Below are 22,448 nucleotides of genomic sequence, written 5' to 3'. Positions count from 1 at the left end.
AGACAGGAAACCTGATATTTCAATGAGTGACCAAGGAAGCTCAAATGATGGGACCTACACCCCATACTCATACCATTCAATATCTCAAGCCAGATTTACGTTTGAGTAATTGATTTTCCAAACATCTAAATGCAGCAGGGCATTTTCAGCTGGGGTCCATATGATCTTTATTACCCCTCTTCCACATACATTTCCTTCTCAGTTAAGTCTGCTTCTGTTGGTAGACATGGGAGTTTTTGCTGTGTAATGGAATAGAGGGAGAAATTTCAGTTAGAGAAACAGGGGCAGGGGAAAGAGAGAGAGAAACAGAGGGGATGGTGTAGAATCTTTTCCTTTATTTCTTCATCCTTAAGAAGGCATACTCTGACCTCATCAACTAAGATTTGCTGTTTTAGAGTCAAGGGATATTACTACCTGTAAGGAGGCACTCCAGCAAAATCTGTTCTTTTTTTTTTTTTTTTTTGGCTACGTTGGGTCTTTGTTGTTGCACGGGCTTTCTCTAGTTGCGGTGAGTAGGGGCTACTCTTTGTTGCAATGCACGGGCTTCTCATCGTTATGGCTTCTCTTGTTGCAGAGCACGGGCTCTAGGCACGTGGGCTTCAGAGTTGTGGCATGCAGGCTCAGTAGTTGTGGCTCACAGGCTCTAGAGAACAGGCTCAGTAGTTGTGGCACACGGGCTTAGTTGCTCCACAGCATGTGGGATCTTCCCGTACCAGGGCTCGACCCCGTGTCCGCTGCATTGGTAGGCGGATTCTTAACCACTGTGCCACCAGAGAAGTCCCACAAAATCTATTCTTATCTTTCCATTTTGCAGGAGGCCTAGAAAGAAGGAGGACTCCATGAAGGTCAGACAGCTCCTCAGTCAGAAACCAAAGTTAAAAGCGTCTTCAGATTTCTACTTGTGAGCCCTCTCTAAGGCAGCATCTCTCTTCTCAGGTGCATTTACAACAGAAATAGGGACTCTCATAGGCCAGAAAATCCTTCAAGCTCCAAAGAAATGAAATAAAAACTATGGGAGTTCAATTAGTGACAGAATAAGGCAGAGACATTCGTATTCTGTCTACACTAATGCAATTTAGTAGTTCCTAACGTGCTAGTGAAATGGCAGCAAAACCCTCTGGAACAAGTTGTTCTGTCTATACCCCCCTTCCACTCCACCCCTCCCCCAGGTGTGGGTGTCTGCAGGTGTGTGTGGACCACCTGGGCGTGGTTGGCTGTAGGTGTGTGTTGCATGCTCACCATTCATTCTCTATTTAGTGTTATTAGAAACTCCTTTCTTTCATAGTCCCTACTCCAACAGGGGTGTTAAGGAAGGTGAACCCCAGCCTCTGAGTCAGGACCCTTCACACTAATGTTTAATTGACTATGGATTAAAAGATGTGTGTTTTTACAAAACCAAAATATATATGGCCTGAACTAGAAAACAGCATTTTTGAACCCCACAAATTCTAATAAATTTCATACAAGGTGAGTAGGGATGAAATAACAGACGTGCAGCCAACTAGTTATTTCTGCTTGAGGATGGTCTCACCACTCCCTCTCCAAACCAAAACTGTTCAGTGTTGGTAAAGCTAATTTGATCTGAGTTGCTATGGGAACAGAGAAAGAAGTTGCTAGAAATGCAATAATAATTGTTGTCATCTAAAAGGGCAGCTCTCTACTTCAATATCCTCCCATATGTTTGCATTAAGCTGGTGTTAGCAAATGGGTGTCAAAAGTCATTCTCATGCAAATTGCTGAGAGGAAAACTTGAAGTGTTGGGTGTTGCTCTACTGAGCTGATTTGCTAAAGGAAAAAATTTCCACTGTTGTTTCTGGATTTGAATTCCTTTTGCAGTCCTATATGACTGGGCGGCCTGGCAGAGGATCCAAACATTCACCTCTCTCCAAACACGATTCTCTCACAGTCTGGGTCAGGCTAGAAGCTGCAAATTTGCATGTGGTCAGAGTGTATAGCTTGGTTTTGCGTGCTTGACAGACACCTGACAGACACTGGAAACTCCACCCACCGGCAACTTTACTCAATGAAATGCTTATAGTTTAGAGGAGGTAGTGGGGGAAAGGGTGTCCATGGATACAGGGTTCAAAGAATCAACAGAATCAGAATCACAAGCCTGAAAAATAGCCTTTGGGGATCAACTGGCCCCTTGCTATTCAACATATTGCCCATGCACCAGCAGCGTTGTCATAACCTGGGAGGGGGTTAGAAATGTGGAATCTCAAAGTCCACCCCAGAATTACTGAATCAAAATCTACATATTAACAGGATCCCTAGGTGATTAGTTTGCATATTGAAGCACTGGCCTGGTCCAACTTCTTAATTTTACAGATAAGGCAACTAAAGTCCTGAAAAAGAGAAGTGACTTGCCCAAGTTCTTGCTGAGGACGAGTAACAGAACCAGAACAAAATTCCAATATCTCTAAGGGTGAGACTTTTGCCACTACTCCACATAGCTTCTCAGAGGCTGTGGTTGGAATAGGATGTTAGAAGTGGCATCTATGTATTTCTAGCCTTGTCCCGAGTTGTATGCCATCCTAGGCACTGTCCCTTCCAACCTTAAATTTGCATGTATTGCTGGTCCTGGTGTACCCAGATTGGCCAGTTTGAACACCAATTTTGGGAGTGCTCCACTGGCCTATGAAAGTAGCTGGTAACAGTTCCATTCAAAACTGAAAGGAAAGGCTAGCTCTAGTCTTTGCCTTTCCTCTCTCCTCTCTCAAGGCCCCTATCAGGGGACAATTGATAAGTCATTGTGAATTACTCTAAACAGGAACACTTCTCTCATTTTGTGAAAGCTGGAAGCAAAGCTTTTTCCGGATAATCATGTGAATAAACAAGTGAAAATGACAAGCACATAAGGAGGTGTCAAATGCTTTCTGCCTTCTCAGGACTCACAAAGCAATGTTCTCTCTAGGCTGGAGAAAGTCTGGGCTCGTTTTCCATGTTTCCTGTATGAATCAGTTGGGTATCGGTGGGTACACACTGTCATTGTTTTTGCCCCTCCCCTAGCACTCCTACTGCATCTCACCCAAAGATGAGTCTATTAGAAAGTGACATGTATCCTGTTTCTGCATACTAGAGCTGCCTGAGAACATAATAATTTCCTGTAATTCTCAAAGCCTGGCATAAGCTTTGCTTCCTCGTTTTTATTGCCCCATTTCTCACACACACTTCTGCATTGACTGTTCTAGCCTAGTTAATCATCACACTATTCCCTGCACACAATTTATTAATTCCCAGCTCCCTACTTTTGTTCTAGTCATTTATTTCTGATATCTATTGCTCCATAACAAATCATCCCAAAACTTAGTGGTATAACACAAGAAAAGTTTTATTATCTCTCATGGTTTTATGGGCTCACTGGGTCTGCAACTGCACATTTATACTTCACATTAAGTCTGTTGGGTCTGTAGGCATCTGGTATTTTGACTGGTAGCAGCATTCAAGATGGGTCATTTTATATGTTTTGGCAAAGGTGGATGGAGAGCTGGGCTTTTTTGGGGTGTTGGTAGAACTGGCCATGCCCCCCCCCCCCGCCTCTCTCCCTCTGGCTTCTCCAAGTCTTCTTGCTGGTAAGGTAGGCTTTTTACTTGGTGACTCAGAGCTCTCCAAACCACAAAATTAAAGACACCACACCTTTTTAAGGCTTAGTTCCTGAACTGACACAGCACTACTTCCACCATATTCTGTTGGTTAAAGTGAATCACAAGGGAAGTGCAGACTCTAGCAACCACAGGGTTCTCACAAAGCCCTCTGGAAACACCCAGTTTCCTTCTTTTTGCCAATGGCTGTATCTTACCTTCTTCAAAACTAAGAGTTTTTACAGGTGAATTTCAAGAGAGTCTATCGATATTCAGAAATTGTATTTTTACACAAATTTTGAGTCTTGATGCATATGTACACTTCTCTGAGGTAGGATCCCATGCTTTCATCAGATTCTCAAAGGGATTCTTGATCCAGAAAAGGCTACATCACAGGAAATCCTATACATCCTTCCAAGAGTGAGTCACATCTGATTCTACATACCATCTGCTCAATATTTATGCCTTGATGTGAGTCTTTGGAGGATACGTTGTAAGTGTTCATAGTGTATCACATTAACTAATTTTGAAATTCTACTGGGCAAGAATCATATCTCTTATTTATTCCCAGAATCCCTAGTTTTTAGCACAGTCTTTTAAAAGGATAGATGCCATATGAAGGTTGTAGGTTGATTTCCTATGAAGGATTTTTCTGGATTTTGATGTAAGCAGAACATAGATGTAACACCAAGCACCACTAGCATCTTTCTTATTGACTATTTGTGTCATTCTTTTCAGTGTAAAAAGCTTTCATCTTTTTATTTTATACTTATCTAATTTGATTCTACAAGTTCAGTGGAGCAGATGTTATCATAATGCTATTTTGCACTAAGGAAACTGAGGCTTGCATAATCTGTCTCAAGAACTTAGAGCTAGTTAGAGAACAAACAAGTGCTGAAGTCCAACTTTCCTGATTTCCACTCTCCCAGGCTGTGTGGCATAAACCTCGGTGATGAGGAGGAGGAATGACAAGAGAGATGATGTGAAAAGCTAGAAGGGTAAGAATTCAGACGTTTGGAGCAGAGGTAACTTTGGAAATTGGCAAGTGGAATATAGTTTAGCCTTCCTAAGAAAAACCAGAGATGGTATTGTGTGTGGACAGAGCTGACTTCCCATCCCTTTTCTGCTCCATCCTGGCTATGAGGCCTTGAAACGTCACTTCACCTTTTTGTGCCCCAGTTTTCTTAGCAGTCAAGCCAGTGGAATGAACTAGAATAGTGGTTCCCATACTAACTGAGCAACAGAATCACCCAACTTCTTAAAATTATACATGTCCAACTCCTACCTCAGAGATATGGAGTATAAGTCAGCAATTGATATTTCTAAAAATCTCCTAGGTGGTTCTGATGATCTTGGGAACCCTGTACAAGATAACTTACAAGATTCCCTTCAGTCTAGTGACTTGAGAAATGTAGAAACCCTGGTGTGTTAGGAAGTGGTTAGCTGTGCACCAAACCCATTTCCTTTTCCTTCTAGACACACAACTAGACATTATTTCCCAACTTCCCTGCCTTAGCTGCGCTTAGATGTGACCATGTGACTGATTTCTGGCCAGTGAAATTTTGCCTAGTCCACAAAACTCTCCTGGGACACCCTCCACTTTTTATTTCCCCTATCTGCTGGCTATTGCTCTTCCTCAGTAGTCAGTGCCCAAGTCAACCCTGGAAGCCATGTGTTAAAGGTGGAAGACATTCTGTTGGCCTGGGTCCCTTATTGACTTGTGGAGTTCCTCTGCAACCAACTGGGATTTTTAATGAATAAAAAAAAAGACGTGAAATTTTAGGATTTATTTGTTACAGCAGCTAGTAATTAGTTACCTTAACTAATACACAAGAGCATCTTAATATAATCAAATTTTCCTTAATAACTCTTTTGATTTGCATTTCCCTGATGATTATTGATGTTTAACCCTTTTTATGTACCTGTGGCCATTTGTATGTCTTCTTTGGAAAAAAAATATCTGTTCAGGTCCTTTGCCCATTTTTAAATTAGGTTATTTATTTATATCATTAAATTATATAAGTTTCTTATATATTTTGGTTATTAACATCTTATCAGATATGTGGTTTGCAAATATTTTCTCCCACTTTGTAAGTTGCTTTTTCATTTTATTAACCATTTCTTTGATTTGGGGCCTACCAAGGCTCCACAATTCCTTTATATCTATCTATCTATCTATCTATCTATCTATCTATCTATCTATCTATCATCTATCATCTTCTATCTATCATCTATTTATCTACACATCCTGTTGGTTTTGTTTCTCTGGAGAATCCTGACTAGTTCAGTATCCTTGGTGCCTATTGTAATGTGTGACCCATGGTAGATACTCAATAAATGTATGTTTGAATTGATGAAATAGCTCATTAATTAACTGTATGACATGGGTGACAGCCGGCATTAGGGCCTTAAGAGGAAGTGGGTAATAAATGGAATGAAAGAGTCATGGGTGAGTCTATGGGATGCCCTTGATCAGGAATCAGTGCCAAGGTTCATATGCCTCCACCCTGGTAGTTTGGGCCCAGAAAGTTTGCCACACGCCCTCTAAGCTGCACCTCAAAAGCCCTGGCTTAGTATCACATCAGAATCCTGGGGTTAGGCTCTAGATTCCCGTACATCAGTTTACAACCATGTCTCTGTAACTTTCACTACATGGCTGTACCTACCTGAGTGAGTTTCTCTGTTGGTACTTCCCACTTTAATTCTCTATAGGGCTGGAAACTTGATCAATTCTGTCATCTAGGCCCAAACCCAATGTCTAGGTCTTCAAGTCTTTTTCTTCAGTGGATTTCCCTCCTCCCAATTCCCTTAGCCACTAATTGGGATTCTGAATTAACCCACATGGACCCTCAATCCAAACCAAAAGTCATTATCTACTAGAAGGTAAGTAATGCGACTGGATATCTCATGTCTTCTCAGATCAATTTGATTCTGTATCAGCATACTTCTGAATTTGACCAAAGATTGCTAACACAGCTCTTTGGACACTGTAATTTGAAATACTGACCTCTCTTTAGGGAATCTCAATTCCTCCACTATATAAGGAGTCTTCTCTCTGGGCCTTGGGATTGATATGGTCTAAGCCAGTGGTTCTCAAGCTTTAGTAAACATGAGAATTACTTAGAGAGTTTATTAAACAACAGGTTGTAAACCCCACTGCAAAAGCGTCTGATTCAGAAGGTGGGGACTGTGGATTTGCATTTTTTGTAAGTTTCTAGGTAATGCATATGCTTACTGCTATGGTCTGGGGACTACATTTTCAGAGACCCTGATCTAATCTGTGGACACATATGATAATAAAAATTTATCTGAGCCTACAGTTTCCATTTATATTCTGTTCAGTAATGTCCAGGGTGTGATGTCATCCATTTCTGTTCTGTACTTTTTACCCAGAAGAGAGAAGTTAGGAACCCCATCTCCCCATCCTAACCAAACAAACACACCACGCTTAGATACTCCTCTCTTCTCCAAAATGAAGGAGAGACTCCTGGCAGTCAAATGCCATATCAGCCCTCTACTTTTCATTGCTATTAGAAAACTATGATGGAAGAGTTAAGCAGAAAGATCAATAGAGTGGACTTTCTAGAATGGGGAAATGAGTGTAAATGTTACCCCCTTGCTTCTGACACAAAATGGTTGACTGTATCAGAATTGATTGTATCAGACAATTGTGCTCATGTCAGATTATTTGGTTCTTAATAATAATTTAACCAAATATATCAAGAGCTAATTTTCTTAAATATTACATCCAAACACACTTATGTACCTGGAAATAATTTTATTGCCAAGTCTGTAGAAGAGATGGGTTTCTTTATTCCTTAATAAGCATATTTAGTTGCTCTCTTATTCTTCTAAAACTAGGGCTTGCAAATCCCTGTATTTGAATTTTAAAAATTTCCGGAAAGTTTTGTTAGAGGCTTGTGGACTGATAGACTCTTCACGAATAAAAAGGAAGAAGTGAAATGGGTCCAGTGACATGCCATTATGGGACTTTTCCTTTTCAGGCTTAAGGTCATCTTGAAGTGCACAGAGTATGCTTTAGGGGTAGTTATTGTCCCCTGTCCCTTTAAGGGCTCAGACTATCACGAGATTGTTGAAAGTATTTATCATTTGCATTGGGAAAGGTTAATGTATTCCTTCCAAATATAAGCTCCTGTTTATGCAAAAGCATGTCTCTCCCATTAGCCCTGCCAGAGCTCTGGTCCAAGCTTGGACTTGAAAGCTGATGAATTCAGGTAGATATTAAAGGATTTCTGGGGCAGAACATGCTCTGTTAATGCAATAGGCAGAAGTCTTATGTAGTCAAAATCATCTGGAAGTGAATTGGTCTTTATCAAGTAGAACATTTAGATTCCTATTAAATGTTCCTGCACATTAGCGGAATGGCAGTTCTGCCAGATAGTTATTCAAGCAGGGACTCTTCACTCTCTCTTATGTAGGCACCTAGGACAAGAGAGTCTGCCAGACTTGTATGATTGCTTGTTAACAGAGCTGTCAGCCAGCTCAGAATGATTTGTGGTCCTTCATCACACAGGTCCCCTTCCAACAGTCCATGGATAGAGAGAGGGGGCAAAGGAGACTGACACACACTTTACAGATGGTAAAACTGAGGCATCGTGGAACAGAGATGATTTCAAAGCATCAGTTATGATTTAAGATAGAGCCAGCTTCCATAATTTTTGTCAGTTGTCTCTGACAATAAGGATTTGAGAACATGTCACTTTAAAGGCATGTAGTGAAATCCACTCAACAAAGTAAGAAACTAAGGTTTATGGAAATTAATTCACAGTGCTTAAGACATATGGCTAGTTAGAAGTAGAGTCCGGACTAGACCTAGCTGTCTTGACTTCTAATTCAGTGCATAATCATCATTTTTCTTTCTCTGGGCTCAAAAAATGACCATGTGAAAGTTATTCCCAGTCACGAGAAGGGCTACTTTATAATTAAACAGACATCTTTATGATGTGATTTAAAGAAATGCTGGGTAAAACCCTTGCCCCAAATACCTATCCTAATGCTTCTTAGTTCATCACTGGAGTTTTACCCTTGAAGTCTCAAGACCTTCTGTTTTCACATCTCTCTATGCCAAAACTTTAGGAAACCCATCTTATCAACTCTTACCTTAATCTCTGTTAATAATCAGCTTAAAGAGCAAGACTCTAAAGGAAAAAAATTGGGACCAATGAGGGACACCCAATCAGAGCCCAAAAAAAATATAAGTGGGGCCCAAATAGACTCTTCAAGTTCTGTCAGGATTGAACAGGTCTTCCCTGGCTCAAGCCTAGGAACTTCATGGGATGTAAGAGTCCCTGAGCAGAGCTTACTGTAGACAACTCTCTCCCCCCACATATTCACATACATCCTAGTGTGTAAACTGGTTAAATTATTATCAGGAATATCAAGGGAAAACACTTGTCACTAAAGAGCAATATGAGTTGTGGATGTGGAAAAAAAAGGGCAGTCTTTTGCTGAGGGAGCTTGACAAGGTGTTTATAGGCTATTCAGTTCTGTTTTACTACAAATTAACTAACTCCTCTTTTCCCCAGCTGGATGCCTCTCTAAATCCAGTTACCTACAGCAAAAGTATCCAATCAAGTAACAGCACAGCGCATCACCCCAACTGGCTATATGTTGGATTTGCTGGGCACATGAGTGCTCATATATTCTATAGGATGGATCAGAATGTTAGGGACACCTTTCTCTTTCTGATTAAGTCCCCAAGCATTCTAAACATTGAGATGACAGAGTAAGAGGCAATGGCAAGTAACAATATAAGCATAGGAATACAGACCTGGATTCAAGTCCAGAATCCTCAACTTATTAACTTAGTGATCTCACTCATGAACTTCCTTCAGTTAATTCTTTTTTTTTTTTTTTTTTTTTTTTAAATTTATTTATTTTTATTTTCGGCTGTGTTGGGTCTCCGTTTCTGTGTGAGGGCTTTCTCTAGTTGCGGCAAGCGGGGGCCACTCTTCATCACCGTGCGCGGGCCTCTCACTGTCGCGGCCTCTCCCGTTGCGGAGCACAGGCTCTAGACACGCAGGCTCAGTAGTTGTGGCTCACGGGCTTAGTTGCTCCGCGGCATGTGGGATCCTCCCAGACCAGGGCTCGAACCCGTGTCCCCTGCATTGGCAGGCAGATTCCCAACCACTGCGCCACCAGGGAAGCCCCCAGTTAATTCTTATAAGCACTTAAAATATCAGTCATTGTTCTCAGTACTAGTGCCCAAATTAACATATCTCTGTTTTCTCATGTGTAAAATGGAAATCATTTATCATTTTATTATTACTTTGCAGTACCATCTAGGGATTAAATGAAGTAATGTGACATCTTGATCTATAGTAGGCATACAGTAAGTGATAGCCATTATTTTGGTTGGGCACATTATTTCACCCTTAAAAGTGTATGCATGTGTGTGTGTGTGTGAGAGAGAGAGAGAGAGAGATAAGGCATGAGACTATCAGAGGGGATATTTGTGGACTCTCCATCAAATTGTCTTCTATGCCCAGGTTGAACATTTATTTGGCAGAAGCCATTAAATAATTCTTTCCGGATCATTGAAAACTATTTTCTATTCCATTTTTATCACATGTGATTAACCAATCTGAAAGCCCAAATTGAGGATTTCAATGGGATTTAACTCACTTCCAGATCCCTTGGGTTCTTAATGACTTTGTTTCTGAAAATGGGGACCCAGCCTGCTCATTTCCCATCATCTGACTCTCTGGTTCTTACTATTAAGTAATGAAACAACCTGGGAAAACACCTGTGATTCTGGTCACAGGCAGAAGACATCTGATTCCTTCTTGTTTGGATCACTTTCTCAGCATCCAGTTGATTTCCAGGAGCATGTCTGTTCCAGGATGTGCAAGACCCTGGGACAGAGTATTCTCCCCTCATCGCCCTGCTAATGAGGTAAGTGCAGCAAGGTAAGAGGCAGCCACAGCAATAACAACAAACACTCCAACATGCATTTCCTCTAATTATCCTTGTTTGTGTTCTTGCCAGTTTGAGAGAGATTTCTGTGATGAAGCAGGGTCCCATTGCTTTTTCCTCTCCTCCCCTAACTCCAGCCTTCTAAGGAATATCTATAACATTACCTCCTCTACTGGCAGGTTTTTGCCACTAATTAAACCATTTTTTACTGAAGGCATTGTGGGCTAACTTGGCCATCTGGATCCCATCTGCTGGCCTTCCAGAGACCTAGAGGGCAGAGTGGGGGGCCAGAGTTTATCACTGACCTTCATCTCTGATACTTTGCGTCTTAGTGAGAAGAAGGTCAGAGATAGAGAAGACACTATTAAATGTCACTTGTGGGGCAGTAGAAGCACTCCTGGCATTTTTATATGTAATCAATTAATACAAGTTTTTACAATAGTCTAATGTCATGTAGATCCTAAGGGTGGTATAAAAACGATATACGGCATGGGGACTGGCAGACAGAGAGAGAAAAAGAATAAGCACAAAGCCTCCAAGAACAAGCACAAAGCCTCCGAGAACAAGAGGATCTGTGTGGTTTTACTGCTATGCCCCCTATTGGGCACCTTGTAGAATATATTGTAACAAGCGTTTTACAATATATATTCTTTATTAACACCTATCAAATGCCAGGTAATTCTCATAGATTTCTTTAATCCTGTAAACCTAAATGTCAGCCCCTGACTGTCTTTCAGTTCTCCAGCTTGCTGAATGCTTGTCTTAACATTAAGAAAAAATGACGTCAATATCTATCTTAAGTCAATCAGGAAATTCAGTCCTTCTCAGTATCTCTAAGGATTCTTGAGGTGTTTCTATTTCTTCCTGGTTCTGAGTTCCTTTTCCCAAATAATTTATTTGCTATTGTCTTGCATTTTATTATGAAAATTAGCAAAAGTATGCAAAAGAAAAGAGTAACAAACTGTCAGGGATCAATCACCTAGCTTCAGCATTGGCCAGTTCTTGGCTAAATTGATTTAATCAATATCCCCCACTTCCTACCCTAACTGAGTCATTTTAAAGAAAATCCTAGCCATAAGATTATTACCAGAAATAGTATTGTATATATGTATAAATACATATATATATATATAATGTTTCATTCAGTGTGTATGTTGAACAGACTCTAAGGTGGCTCCCTTGATTCCCGTTTCCTGGTGTTCACACCCTTGTGCGATCCCCTTCCCTTGAGTGTGGGCAGGATATATGATTTAATTCTAATCCACAGAACATGGCCAAAGTGACAGATTGTACATGATTAAATAATGTAAGATTATAATATCCATCTTCCTAGGAGACTCTCCCTTGCTGGCTTTGAAGGTGCAAGCTGCCATGTCATGAGCCTTCCTGTAGAAAGGGCCATATGGCAAGGAACCAAAGGTGGTCTCCAGCTGACAGCCAGCAAGACACTAAGACCCTCAGTCTGGTGACTTGCCAGGAACTGAATTCTGACATTTACATAAACTTGGAAATGGACCTTACCCCAGGGGAGCCTGAAATGAGATTCCAGCCCTGGTGGACACCTTCATTATAGTCTTTCAGAGAACCCAGCTAAGCTGTATTCATATTTGACCTACAGAAACTGTGAGATCATAAGTGCATGTTGTTTTAAGCCTCTAAATGTGTGATAATTAACACATTATCATATATATAGCACCAGTTAAATAATACAGTATGCATTTCTAAAAGATAAAGACTTCTTTTTATCACCACAATAACATTACCACATCAAAAGATAATTCCTTAATGACATTCCTTGATGACATCATTCCTTAATGTGATTAAGTATCCAATGCCCTCCAAATTTCCCCAATTATAATTTTCTTATACAGTTGATTTATGACAATCAGGATTTAGAGTCCACATGTTACTTTTGGTGGTAATGTTTCTTAAATCTCTTACTTTGGGGATTACCTTTCCCTCTTTTTTTCTTTTCTTGACATTTATTTATTGAACAACTGGGTCATTTGTCATATACAGTTTCTCACTTTTGGAATCTTTAAAGCTAATTGCTTCTCAGCAGTGTTAACATGGTCCTTTAGCCCCTATATTTCCAGTAAATTGATTCAGAGGAATGATCATATTCTGATTTTTTTTTTGTTTGAGGGTGTAGGATTACTTCCTACATAATGCTGTTTATGTCTGACTGCATCATCTGGGGAAATCATAATGTCTAGAATCCACTTTTTGGTGATGTTAAGAAAAATCACTGGGTTCAGGTGTTGTCAGCTTGATCCATCCATAACAGTTTTTGCCAACATTTTATTTAAGAAGTTTAGCTGCCACTGATGATCATTGCCTAGATTCATTATTGCATTATGGTCACAAAACAATAAAAATAAATTATTGCTCTTCACTCCATTGCTTTCTTTTTTCATGTACTTCTCTTTTCTGCATTGCTTTGCTCTCTCTATAGGATACCATCCCAGTGCCTTCATTTCCCATAATCCTACTGACTCAACGTTGTGAGTGTATAAAACTTCAGTGAAAGTTCAGGGTAAGATTGGTGGAAGAGGAGTTAAATTGCAGTTCAGCAAAGCAAATAGCTTAAAATTAGAAATTAGGTATCTCTGTTCTTAAAGCCTTTGCTGATACCTTATTCACTGTGTAGTGAGGGTCTCAAACTTTCAATAACCAGTGTTGTAGTTGGACCAGCCCTTGTGGTTCTGATAATGATTGAAAAATGCCCTTCAGCAGTAACCATCAGGAAACATTGAAAAAATAGAGGTTTATTGCTTACAAGGCTTGGGGCCACACACCAAGGTCGCAGGTAGAGAGAGCTAGAGAATGCACATGGGCTTGGGGTTCCACTTTTATTGGATTTGACTGTAGGGGAATAGAGTTTCATGGACTCACTCTTTTTTTTTTAATTGAAGTATACTTCATTTACAATATTATATTAGTTTCAGGTGTACAAGATAGAAATTCAATGTTTTTATAGATTATATTACTTTGTTTAAAATTATTATAAAAATAACTATATTACCTGTGCTGTACAATATATTCTTGTATTTATTTTACATATAGTAGTTTGTACCTCTTAATTCCCTACCCCTATCATGCCCTTCCCCCTTCTCTCTCCTATCTGGCAACCACTAGTTTATTCTCTGTATCTGAGAGTCTGTTTCGGTTTTGTTATAGTCATTCATTTGTTTCATTTTTCAGGTTCCACATATCAATGGAATGTTATCATACAGTATTTGTCTTCCTCTGTCTGACTTATTTCATTAAGCATAATACCCTACAGGTCCATCCTTGTTGTTGCAAATGGCAGATTTCATTCTCTTTTATGGTTGATTAATAATCCATTGTATACATATACCACATCTTCTTTATCCATTTATTGGTCGATGGACACTTAGGTTGCTTTTATAACTTGTTATTGTAATTAATGCTGCTATGGACATTGGGGTGCATGTGTCTTTTCAAATTCGAGTTTTTGTTTTCTTTGGATATATGCCCAGGAGTGGAATTGCTGGATCGGGAAAGGACAGTCTCTTTAATAAGCGGTGCTGGGAAAACTGGACAGCTACATATGAAACAATGAATACAATTTTTCATGCCATATACAAAAATAAACTCAAAATGCATTAAAGACCTAAATGTAAGACTAGAAATCATAAAAATCCTAGAAGCAAACATAGGCAGAACACTCTTTGACATAAGTTGTAGCAACATTTTTTTTGGAACTGTCTCCTAAGGCAAAGGAAACAAAAGCAAAAGTAAACAAATGGAACCTAATTAAACTTAAAAGCTTTGCACAGCAAAGGAAGCCATCAACAAAATGAAAAGACAACCTACTGAATGAGAGAAAATATTTGCAAATGATATGGCCGATGAGGGTTAATATCCAAAATATATAAACAGCTCATACAACTCATACAAACAATCCAAACAAAAAAGTGGGCAGAAGACCTGAATAAACATGTTTTCCAAAGAAGACATATGAAAAAGATGGCCAACAGGCATAAGAAAAGATGCTCAACATTACTAATCATCAGGTAAATGTAAATCAAAACCACAGTGAGATATTACCTCACACCTGTCAGAATGGCTATCATAAAAAAGACCACAAATAACAATGTTGGTGAGGATGTGGAAAACACTGAACCCAAGCACACTGTTGGTGGGAATGTAAATTGTTGCAGCTACTATAGAAAACAGTATGGAAGTTCCTCAAAACATTAAAAATAGAACTACCGGGCTTCCCTGGTGGTGCAGTGGTTGAGAATCCGCCTGCCAATGCAGGGGACACGGGTTCGAGCCCTGGTCTGGGAAGATCCCACCTGCCGCGGAGCAGCTGGGCCCGTGAGCCACAATTACTGAGCCTGCGCGGCTGGAGCCTGTGCTCCGCAACGGGAGGGGCCGCGATAGTGAGAGGCCCGCTCACCGCGATGAAGAATGGCCCCCGCTCGCCGCAACTAGAGAAAGCCCTCGCACAGAAACGAAGACCCAACACAGCCAAAATAAATAAATAAATGAATAAATTTATATATTAAAAAAAAATAGAACTACCGTATGATCCAGATCACTCTTTTTTTTTTTTTAATTTTATTTATTTATTTATTTATTTATTTATTTATGGCTTTGTTGGGTCTTCGTTTCTGTGCGAGGGCTTCCTCTAGTTGTGGCAAGCGGGGGCCACTCTTCATCGCGGTGCGCGGGCCCCTCACTATCGCGGCCTCTCCTGTTGCGGAGCACAGGCTCCAGACGCGCAGGCTCAGTAATTGTGGCTCACGGGCCCAGTTGCTCCGCGGCAGGTGGGATCTTCCCAGACCAGGGCTCGAACCCATGTCCCCTGCATTGGCAGGCAGATTCTCAACGGCTGCACCACCAGGGAAGCCCCCAGATCACTCTTTATTGGTGAATTTAAAATTTAAAAGTGGGAAATTAAAACACAGGAAGAGGGGAAAAAAAAAAAAAAGTAGTTCAAATGGTCAGTTTTTGAAATCAACCAAGATCTCTAAAAAAAAAAAAAAGGAACCTCAGTGTGGGCATGTTGCTGGCAAGGTGTTTATTCGAGATAGCTTTGAAGTGGATGCCTTTTTGAAATCAATGTCTCAGCAATTAAAGCTTAATCCGGCACTTGCATTACACACACACACACACACACACACACACACACACACACAAAACTGTCAGGACTTAAACTACAATCCACCCTGTGATGCCCAAGCATTAGAGTCAATGGTGAGAACACTAACTGCCTGGGTAGTTGATATGCTAAAAGCTGGGGTAGGGCATGCTGTAACCCAGAAAGTACACATCTACATAGATTATAGTAGCAAATTTTGTAATAAGTATACAGGCAATAGTCTGAAATCCAGTCTGTAGTCATTATTCCAAACTTGAAAGTGTTTAGCCATGCAAACTAAATTAGTGATCTCCGGGGCCCTAGGAATCTAATCAAAGGTTTGGGTAACATTGTGGAATATTTTAACATCTTGGGTCATCTGGTGTGAGTAGGTTTGAACCTGTCCTGAGTTGGTGGATCACTCCATATCTCACTGAACCAATCTCTTAATTCTGAGAATAGGTCCGTTTGGTTAAACTTGTGTCTCACTTCAGAAGGCAGTGAGGCAGGTGGGCTCCCAAAGGTAGGCATATATGGTAAAGTATTTACTTCAGGTTATTTAATAAGAGGCATTTCTATGGAAACAAACAAACAAACAAAAACAATGGTTAAATGATTGGAGCAGACCATAATCCCAGTTTCTGAGTTCTGAAGGCGGCCAGTCAAGAAGATTTTTAGATGCCTGGCTTGAAGAATTTTCAGATGGAGAGAGGGCAGGCAGTGACAGTTTGATAGACTTCTGTGATTTGTAGTTTGAATGTCTCTGGTGATCTTAGTGGTCCACATAGCAACAACCGTGAATATTGTCCATAGATGAGCTATTGTGGAGATTGATTTGAAGTTTATCTCAAGTTGTTCAACTTTATCTTGCTTGGTTTTGGAGAAAAGGTAGTTTTAGTTTTTTAGTAATTCCAAGTCAGAAGGTTGGGAGAAAAAAATTGGAAATGTCAGGTTGGATAATGGTAGTGAAATATTGCAGGAAACTAGAAAAATTCAGGACCCGGTCCAATTTACAGGTAGACAACAAAACCTCAAGACAATGAACAGAACTAGAATCTGATATCCACAAGTGTGCCTTATAGTTTCTACTGAAACATAAGTTTTCTCTCCAAAATTATTTCTATCAAAGATAGCCAGAGTAGGACTACTTTGTTTGCAAAATGTTTAGTTTCAATAAACGTGGCCTGTTTATTTACATAAGTACAGCAAGAATAGCTTTTTACCATATAGGATCTTATATTCCACTTTGTTGAAATTTTTCAGATTAGACTTTTAAATGCCTCTTGAGGCTAGAAAGCCAAGACAAAGACTTGCGATCAGACTCACCTGCAATACCTAGGCAAATTTCCCTCTTCTCAAAGCCCCCCAAATATCCTGAGTTTCCTGCACCTGCCAGGAAGTGACCTTCCTTACTCACTTGATAAGGCTGCTGGGAACCCTCTAAGCAAGGTACCAGGCTGTTTTTCCAAGGGGCCTTATGGTTCCATAAAGTCAGCCTTAGTTCCTAAAAACTGTCTGGTCATATCTTAGTCTACGCAAGTCTCTCTCAAAAATGACATCCCAAACAAAGCCTTGGTAATATAATCAGTGTTTCCAGTTGTGTCTGTTAATGGAGCAGACTTTTAAGATTTGTATTTGTTCTTGACCAGCAATCTTAAGGAGGACGTGGTATAGAGTTTGGGCAAGAGAACCCTTTTAGCAGTTTGTATTTTAAAAGACCTTTCCCTCTTTTTTTTCCCCTTCAATTTCAAGAGTTTTAGTTACCCCCTGGGGTGTTTACATTTCAAAGACATGATAAGATTTACATTTTCAAGGAACTGAGAAAGAAAATGGAAGTTTTCTCCTAGGAGTTATAGTGCCTTTTGAATGGTTTTGGCAGTCCCAATAAAATGTACTAGGGTCTCTCTGTGATTGGGGAGGGGGGGTGCCCTGTAAAAATGATTCTCTGAACTCAAGGTCAAATGGGGCTTCTTCAGGGCTGGAAATGAAGAAGGAGTCATTTGGGTCACTATGAACATGGAAATGATAAGCCAAATTGAACCAAATTGAATTAAATTGGTTCATGCCAATTTTGTGCAGCAGGAGATGGGCTTCACCTTTATGTTTTCCATTCACCGTGAGCTTTAACGGTGATTATTGTGATGGAAGGATGGTCACATGCCAGGCAATAAATATCCAGTTGAGGAGAGAGAGAGGGCTCTGGCACAAATATCAGTGGCTCTCGGAGCCTTTGTCTTCCCATTTCTCTCTTCCTCCTCACTAGAAGCCTTGATAACACTGTCAGCTTTTCCCATAGCAACGGGCATGCTCTGTGATGTGTGTTGTTTAGTTTTGTCCTATTCAGGGGAAAGCCAGGCTTAGGATCTCTGGTATCTCAGAGGCAATACGTATACAGCTTAAATGGATTCTTTTTTTTTTAAGTTATAGAATTTAGGGTCTTTAGAGATACTGGCCAGTTGATGCATTTTGGCAGCTATTCAGAGCCCATTCCAAACAAACAAAACCCCTGCATTAGCTAATTAGTTCCCCTCTCTCCTTCCTGCTGCGTAAAATATTTGACAGGTTTTAATTTCAATTAAAGTATAGTTTCTGATCTTAGTTTCTGTTTTCTGATTTTACCCTGTTACCTTAATCTTATGTAATGTTACTGTAAATTTTTGGATGAGGTCACTGTGAGTCCTCTTTGTAGGTAACCGCCTTCCTTTCTCAGGAGTCCCAGGATTGGGGTTTACCTACACTACTGTGATAGGCGGCAACATCACACGGGAGATTGGACCCACAATATCCCATCAGGTCAGGGCACGAAGAGTGACAGTAGTGAGTGAAGTGGTGACACAGAAACCATAGACCACTGTTATATTTGTGTGGTGTCTTAGGTTTCTGTCTGCAAAGCTATTTCACTGTTCTGTGTTAGGTCATATAATGTGGGCACAGCCGGCTGACTCAGTTGGTGGCAGGTGGAGGTCTCCCATCCTCCTCTCCTATAGGAATCGTTTCTTCCTGCCTTTAGCCCAGAGCCTCTCCGTGAGCAGTGACAATAGCTTTGCAATCCAACCCACCCTCCTTAGCTCCCCGTCCTTGAGGGGTGGAGGACCCTTATGCGCATTAATAGTCAATTAAGGCATTTTAGGCCATATGGCCTTGATCACACTGATCTGGGGAGATTATGGGACTATTATGGCATCTGGCACTGTTGGGGTTGGATACTACAGGCAACACGTGACAGAGGCAATATGTAAAAAGCACAGAGCAACGTGACAGACACCCAGCAAGTAGTGTTCCTTTCCCAGGTGGAGTTGCATGCCTGGGTGAGGTGGTAGATAATCAAGTTACAGGTAAAGGGCATTCCCTTCAGTTAATTGCAAGGGCAATGATGTAATCCTGCTGACTATGTCAATTGTTTTGTGCTCGTCTCAGCCCACCAATAATCAATGTTGTGATTAGATCAGCTCTGTAGTTATTATTATTATTGTAAGATGCCCTTCATCAATAACCATGAGGAAACTTCAAAAAAAAAAAAAAAATAGAGTTTTATTACTTACAAGACCTGAGTATTACACAGCACATCTGGGACCTCACAGGAAGGTCATGGAGAAAGAGAGAGAGAGAGAGAGAACATGGCCTGGGGTTCTGCTTTTATTGGGGTTGATGGTGGGTGCCTAGGGTTTCACAGGCTCACAGTTAGTGAATTTAAAACTTGAGAGTGAGTTTTTAAATCATGGGAAGAAAAAAACCGAGTACCCCAAATGGTCAATAATTGAAATCGACCAAGATCTCTAAAACAAAGGAGCTTCACTTGGGGAAGGCAGCCTAGCTCTTTATCTAGTTGTGAGTTGCCTCTTTGAAATGAGTGCCTCAGCAATCAAAGCTTAAGTAAGGCACTTGCATTACAAAAAAAAACAAAGAAATGAATAAACAAACAAACCTGCCAGGGCTTACCCTACACCCACTTAAGTTCCTAGCTCCTGCCTTGGCACTACGGTGACCAACTTGTCCCAGTTTTCCTGGGACTTTCCTGTCTTAGCACCGAAAGCCCAGAAGCCTGGGAAATCCCTCAGTCCCAGGATTGGTCTTCATACCTGCTGCTGATACCTCTTCTCTCTCCTTTAATTGCCTCTCCTTCCTTTATTTTTTATCCTTATGCCTCATATTCCTTTTCATTTCTTAAGTAAGGTTTAGCTATCCTAGTTTCACTCTAACCCTTCCAAGTTATGTCCAGAAGCTCATCCTCAAACTCCACCCATAATAATTGGCTTAAATTATGAGAGTTCCCACACTAAAAGGAATTTTAAACTCAGCTCTGAAAGTTAACAACTTATTACATTCCTGCTAAGTTTTTAACCATCATGGAATGTGGTTATTTGTGTTTCCATTTTTCAGATGTGAAAACTAATTCAGGTAACACGTACAGAGAAGTGACAAATAATAGTGGGTTGCAAAAATGGTGAATATTTCAGTGCAAAAAAGAAAGTGGCAGGAGATAAAGCTAAATTAAAATGGATAGTGAAGGGTCTTTCTTTTTTTGGTGAAGACCCTCTTTTTTGTTAAAGAGTTTGAACTTTACTGCTGTGAACTGAATTGTGTTTCCCCCAAATTCATATGCTAAAGTTCTAACCCCCAATGTGGCTATATTTGACCATAAGGTTTTTAGGGGTAATTAAGGTTAAATGAGGTCATGAAGGAGGATCCTAATCTGATAGGACTGTTGGCCTTATAAGAAAAAGAAGAGAGAGAGAGAGAGAGAGAGAGATCTCTTCCCAGGCATGCACCAAGGGAAGGCCATGTGGAGTACACAGCAAGAAGACATCTATCTGCAAGTGAGGAAGAGGGATCTCACCAAAACCTGACCATGCTGGCACCCTGATCTTGGACCCCCAGTATCCAGAACTATGAGAAAACAAATTTCTACTGCTTAAGCCACCCATGGTATTTTGTTATGGTGACCCAAGAAAATTAAGAAGTCTACCTTATAAGTAATGGTGAATTACTGAAAGATTTTAATAATGAAAGTAGCATGATCAGATTTGTACTTAAGGAAGTTGGATTGGTGGCAATGTAGAGGGTGAACACAAGTTGGGATGAGTTAAAGGCAAGAAGATAAGTGAGTAGCCTAAACAAACTGACCACATAAGAGATAGTAGGGCTCTAGAATGACTATGCATCTTTTTCTGAAATGTATCCCTTAGGTAATAGATCACTGGTACCCCACATCCAAGTACTGGGGCGGTTAACTAAGGTATCAGAACCCATCTCTTCAACACTTCTAAAGAGAAAATTTGCAAAGATACATCTCATCCGCCTCCCTGGACTGTTAGTAGAGATTCAGTTATCACAAGAAAAACTTCTACAGCGTTCACAGTAGCATCTGGTCAAACTCCTTACTGTATAGTTGGGAGAAAAAACACTTGTTGAAAGAAAGGATTAACTCAAAGTAAGAAATTGGAACCAAAATTCTCATTTTAGTTCACTGCTCTCTTTACTGGAACTGTTGTCTCCAGCCTCACAGAAGTTTTGGGGAAAAAATAGGTCCACAACAACATCAACAGGCAGATGAGTATGCCTGACCTAGCATCTGAAAGGGTATTTTTAAAGAGGCCAGGAGGGAAGCTGGTTAAAAGGCTCAGGGTTTCAAGCCTATCCTCACTCATGATTCATCATCCCATCATCTTTGCTGTAAGGGGGACGGTATCTAGAAGTATAAAGGGGAGTGTTAGTGATAAAAAGGAACTTGCACTCCAGCTAATTCCATCCTCCACTTTACTGAGGTTCAAAGAGGTACAGAGACATCCTTGGTTTTGTATGCAATTTATGGCAGAGCTGGGAATTGTACCCCTGGAAGCCCAGACCAGCATCCTTTCTGCACATGCATTCTAGACTGCTCTCTTCCTGTCTGATTCTCGGGGAAGAGATGCACAATTTGAGCTATTGTAAATGTGACTGGCATTCAACTTCCCCAGAGAGACTCAGTCTCTCCTCTCTTTTCATGTTGAAACTCCTCATGCAACATACACACACACAGCATGAAGACTGCCAGCCAGCTATTTTCTGTCTTGAAAAAACTTTTATGGTAAGAGCTTCCTGATTAGGGAAAACATTAATTCATATACAAAACACAAATTATTGGGCTCTTTGACTTCTTCAGAAGATTTCTGAATACATTTAAAAATTGTTCTCTATTGCTAAGTCACTATTATACTATATCATATGCAAGAAGGTGCCAAGAAGTATGAGTTCTTGGTGACTCACAACTGAATTGAAGACCAGGTGCTGGGCATCTCCCTTCACCAGAGGCAGTACCATAGCTAGTTAAGTACATGGGTTCTGGTCAGTGGAAACAAAATGCCTGGTTTCCAGCATCACCAGTTACTAGATGTGACCTTGGACATGTTACCTAAAATCTCTATACTTTAGTTTTTTAACTGTAAATAAGAATGATTTTTTTAAAACAATTATCTATCTTCTAGGGCTATTGTAAGGATCAAATAAGATAACCCATGTAAGGCACTGTGTACAGATCTGGCATTCAAATCAGTAGAGTTTATTTCTCTTTGAATGTTAAAAAAAAAAAAATGCAGAGACAGCTTCCTACCGATAAGGGCAAGAATCAAGACTGAGTTTCTGTAAAATATTGAATACTTTATATTCAATATATATATTGAATGTCATATATATATTGACAAAAATGTCATGGCAATAAATTTAATACATTCATGGCAATTTATTGTCATGGCAATAAATTTAATACATTTAATTTTAAAGTAGAAAATTGTGTAGGAAAAACATTTATCTTCCAGGGCTTAGTCCCAAAGCTCACATCT

This window comes from Eschrichtius robustus, chromosome 3 (genome assembly GCF_028021215.1).
Source record: "Eschrichtius robustus isolate mEscRob2 chromosome 3, mEscRob2.pri, whole genome shotgun sequence".
NCBI lineage: Eukaryota > Metazoa > Chordata > Mammalia > Artiodactyla > Eschrichtiidae > Eschrichtius > Eschrichtius robustus.
The sequence above is the reverse complement of the archived record's forward strand: the minus strand, read 5'-3'. Positions refer to the sequence as shown.